The 5,128-nt window shown below is 46.9% G+C and overlaps 1 long non-coding RNA gene across 1 annotated transcript; it reads right to left on the reverse strand.

Moving 5' to 3' along the window:
• Nucleotides 1–1,552: 1,552 nt before the first annotated feature.
• On the reverse strand, nucleotides 1,553–4,622 carry LOC309621994. The gene is made up of 3 exons (XR_014240403.1): nucleotides 4,589–4,622; nucleotides 3,479–3,815; nucleotides 1,553–2,289 (listed from the first exon to the last, which is right to left on the reverse strand). It is a non-coding gene; the product is annotated as an uncharacterized lncRNA (long non-coding RNA).
• Between the last annotated feature and the right edge of the window lie 506 nt (nucleotides 4,623–5,128).

The raw sequence follows: 5,128 nt of genomic DNA on the forward strand, positions 1-5,128 counted from the left end.
TAAATCAATCAGTCCCCCCTTTAAGTCAGGTGACCTGATTTTAAATCACTGTATGCCCCTCAAGCCTGCAACTTCAAAAGTTGGGAACTTCACTTTGATCCCAGCACCTCACACAGCTGAATGCACACTGTAGTCACCCCCAACCCTGGCTTAGAGGCAGGATATAAGGTAAGGGGATGGGCGTGCACACATGGTGATGAGGGTGTACTTCATGTACCAGAAGGGTCCAGGTACTCTGGGCACAGCAAGCAGTGCACGATACAGCAGCTCCCTGGCAAAGCTGGTGATGCACAGGGGGAGCAGGCACACCCAGGCATGCAGAGGTTCCAGGGCGGGAGCTGGGGCACAGCCAGCCGGGAGGGTGTGAAAGAGGAGGATCTGAGCCTTCTGGAGAAAGGCAGACACAGAATATGGATGAGAAACAAAGACCAGATGAAACATGGATTTGAAAAACACACCATGCTCTTGAAATTGGGGTGGGGGGCACCCCAGATTTGAGTCTTCTTACTCCCCAGTCGCTAGTGCTTTGGCATTTGCCCAATTACTTATAAAATGTGACTGATAATATCTAACCCATAGAATACAGCATTTGGAGTGGTTTGCGTGTTTATGTTTCTATAGGGGAATAAACTTTTCTACAAGAAAAATGTATATTTTCTGAAATAAATTAAAACCCCTTTTTAAAAAGTACTATATTGGACTTCCCTGGTGGCGCAGTGGTTAAGAATCTGCCTGCCAAGGCAGGGGACCTGGGCTCGAGTCCTGGTCAGGGAAGATCCCAAATGCTGCGGAGCAGCTAAGCCCATGTGCCACAACTACTGAGCCTGGAGGCCACAACTACTGAAGCCTGCGCGCCTAAAGCCGGTGCTCCACAACAAGCGCAACAAGAGAATCCACCACAATGAGAAGCCCGCGCACCGCAACAAACAGTAACCCCCGCTCACTGCAACTAGAGAAAGCCCACACGCAGCAACGAAGACCAAACGCAGCCAAAAATAATTAATTTTTTTAAAAAACTACTATATCCTTCTATACATCTTCTTGGGGAAGAACAGAGGGAAGGAGTGGGAGAGTGAGAAAGACCAATACTTAGTACACATCCCTGATGCAGGTGCTCTGCTGGCTCAGATAGTTTTATCCCCACTTTACAAAGGAGGAAGTAAGCTCAGAGAGGTTTAGTAATTTTCCCAAAGCCAAACAGCTATTGAGTGGCAGAACCAGGATCTGAACCAAGTCTGTAACCTTCAAAGCCTAAGCCCTCATCACAACAAAACTCAATTAATATTTACATTTATCAAATTACATTGCAACCTGGGGAGTTCTTGGCACAGTCCTGAATAAGAGTGAGAAAGAAAGAAATAGCGTTGTTCATCCAGTCAACCAAAATTTTTTTTTTATTTTTTATTTTTTTAATGCTATTCTTGTCTGCTTACATTCTTTTTATGTATGTATGTATGTATGTATGTATGGCTGTGTTGGGTCCTCGTTTCTGTGCGAGGGCTTTCTCTAGTTGTGGCAAGCGTGGGCCACTCTTCATCGCTGTGCGCGGGCCTCTCACGATCGTGGCCTCTCGTTGCCAAGCACAGGCTCCAGACATGCAGGCTCAGTAATTGTGGCTCACAGGCCGAGTTGCTCCGCGGCATGTGGGATCTTCCCAGACCAGGGCTCGAACCCGCGTCCCCTGCATTGGCAGGCAGATTCTCAACCACCGCACCACCAGGGAAGCCCAACCAAAATTTTTGAAGCAGCTGCTAGATGCCTGGCCCTGTTTGGAGTTCAGCAGTGATCAAGACAGGAAGAGTCCTACTTTCATGAACCATGTAGTGGGGAGGAGAGACAGGTGCAACTTAGGTGAGGGATTTCACCTTGCTGGGCCTCTGTTTTCTCATCTGGAAAATGGGATGGGTGTTTCTCATTTTCTGGGATTGTCCAGCCCTCACATTCTCTGATTCCATAAGAAGCATTTGTTTTCCTGTTTCTTTAAAATTCAATCAGGCCATGAGCTGTGATGAATGTCGTTAGCTGCTCCCCAAATCACTCTATTTCCACCCATTTCCTGTGATCAGGTCTATCCCCCAACATGACTCAAAATCAATCAAGTCACAGAAGCTAAGGGGCACCCAGCAGAAGAATTCCAACCCTGGCTTCTCAGGAGCTCTGCGGTCTACCTGGCCAGGTAAACTTCACGCACCTGGCACAAGGTGGCCATCCCTGGTTTCACATCAACATGATCTCAGGCACAAACCTCCTTGTTTTTCCATTTTGTCTTTAAGTTACTTGCTGAAACAACTGCACAAATATGAAAAAGATATAAAAATCAGGCATCCTCTGCCCTCACTGCCTACTAATAAATGATTTTCTGCCACTTTAATGATAAAGATACAACATTTCAGCATTCCGTTGCCCTTATTATTTTTCATTTTGTTGATATTTCTACTGAATACATCTTTCAATATTTTAACAATGGAACATGTATTTAGGTTGTTCCACACACAGCCTTTGGTGGTAAGGGTTTTGTTGTTATATTTCTATTATGTTTCCTTTAAAAATCATTATCCTGTTTAAATGGATTACGTCAACTTTATAGGCATTTATCATATGATATTGATGAAATTAATACATAGAGGGCAGTAGTACAAATTGATTGGAATTGAGAGCCTCTATTAGCACAGTTAAATATAAATATTTTATATATATATATATATATATATATATATATATATATATATATATATGCCAAATTACATGCTGAGTGAGATTCTCCTACTCTTTTTCACTCTCTGCCCCTCAAGCCTGTGAGAAATGGAATATTTCTTGCCATATCAGTAAAAAAAGGATGTCACAGGCATCAGCACTTGCAGCCCTCCCGTGTGAGCCGGCAGGCCCTGAGGAACTCAGGATATGCAAATACAGAATGCTGGCCCCAGAGAGCTGAGGTGCATATCAAAGGAAGGATTTCAGTGAGCCCAGACGCTTGCATCTTCCCATACAAAGAAAAGCGCTACATTCCTCACCTTGGGAGAGCTGGTTTTCCTTAGTTAACAATCACCTTTTGATGTTCCCCATTACCTGCGCCATTCCCCTCCCCTGTCCCCTCCCCCCAGTACTTTAGCTCAGGGAGGAAGGAGCGCAGAGAGACTCGGCTGAACAAGGGACCTCCGAGCCTGGGGATGCGTTTTCAGCCGCTTTCCCCGCAGTCAGGAGGAGGGGCGCTGACGCTCCAACCGGACCCTGGGCCTCCCTTTCCCCGTTTCCCCTCAGGACGCTCAGGCCGACCCACTCCCCACGCCCACCAGGCCCCGCGAGCCAGGCCGAGGGCAGGGGCGAGAGAAGGGACCGACGTTCCCCGGGACCAGAACGCTAGGGGCTGCTCTTTCTGCACAGCAGCGGTGGGTGGCAGCGAACCCCTGCCCCTCAGAAGCTGGTCTTGCACTGACGCCCGGGCACCAGACCAGGAGGAGGGTTGGCGCCCACTTACCCGGCCCGCGGTCCCCAGGACTGTCGCGGCTTTGGCGGCCGGGGCCCCTCCAGAGCCGGCAGCCTCAGTGAGGCCGCCCTCCCCTCGGGCTCCGGGGCACTTTAGTGACGGCGGAGGCAAGAGACCCCGAGCCGGGAGTTCCAGCTCTGCGGAAACGCGGGATCGTTCTGGGCGAGGAGGTGGGACCGCTCTGCCCCCAGGCCTTCCGGGAGGGAGGGCGGCGCCGGGGGAGGAGCCGCCTGGAGCCTCCAGGAGCCCTTCCGGGGGTCCTGGAGGGGCGGCCCGGCCTGGGGGCCCCGCCCACTGTGGCCGCAGCCCAGGCCTTTTTCCTGGAATCCTACACAAGAAAGAAAGATACAGTCTATAGTAAATATTCACAAATGATTGTTGCTGCTGTGCTTACTATTCTATTAAAGGTGTAAAATCCATAAAACACTTTAAGTTCAAAGTTAAATACGAATTTTTACCTTTCTAATTATGTCTCTGCTATTCCCAACTGTGGTTAATGAATCAGAGACTGTGGCATCACTAGTTAAAAATGAGCTTGAGGAAAAAATAGAACTCAGGCCCACCAGACCTACTGAATCACGATCTGCACTTTTACAATCTCCCCAGTGTACTTGGGTACCCATGAATAGTTGAAAGGTACATTTCTACCTCGACATGTCTTTTCTGTCTGAGAAATACACACATTTTATCCAGTTTGATATAAATAAAACACTCAAAAATGCATATGCCTGTGTTGAAACCATCATTTTATCATTTCTTTTCCAGATAAGTATAGTCTCTACACTGGTTTTGTGGATCACATGCCATACTCTTTTCTTGTAGTTACAAATAAGGTAGAGAAAGTTACTTTGTAAATATATATATATTAGTGGATAATTGAAGACAGTCTTCTAAATTAAAAGCACTTCTCTTAACTTGCTGTTTTCTTCTTGGGTCACATTATGAACTCTTCCCGTGGCCACATGGCATGTGTACTTTTAATTTCAGGGACTGCTGCCATTCCAGGATGTGGCCATAGATTTCTCTCAAGAGGAGTGACAATGCCTGGACCAAGATCAATGGGAATTGTACAGGGGTGTGATGTTAGAGAAGTATAGGAACCTGCTCTCCTTGGGTGAGGATACCTTCCTTCCAGAATCCCTTTTCCAACCACAGGGTTTAGAGTCCTTCATTTGTAGAATGTCTCCTGGAATCTTCTGCTTCCTACAATAGGGTTTCAGATTGCAATGTTTCAGGAAAGACTAGGAGTTTGTGGGTATAATTTATCTTATTTTTTTAAAATCGCAGTCTCCCTTTTAATATACTTTGTAACTGCTTGGGATGTGTCTATATGAACTGTGTATTATATGCTTCTGTTATAGTCCTTACAATATTTTTTTGTCTTATTTTCTGTAACAATTTTCCATGGATTCTTTGGGCTTAAGGTATATTAAAAGGGAGACTGCGATTCTGGGACTTCCCTGGTGATGCAGTGGTTAAGAATTCGCCTGCCAATGCAGGGGACCCGGTTCGATCCCTGGTCTGGGAATTTCCCACGTGCCACGGAGCAACTAAGCCAGTGGGCCACAACTACTGAGCCTGCGTGCCACAAGTACTGAAGATGGTGTGCCTTGAGCCCGTGCGCCATTTATTTTTTGGAGA

This window comes from Balaenoptera borealis (assembly GCF_965194805.1).
Source record: "Balaenoptera borealis genome assembly, contig: HAP1_SCAFFOLD_1353, whole genome shotgun sequence".
Taxonomy (NCBI): domain Eukaryota; kingdom Metazoa; phylum Chordata; class Mammalia; order Artiodactyla; family Balaenopteridae; genus Balaenoptera; species Balaenoptera borealis.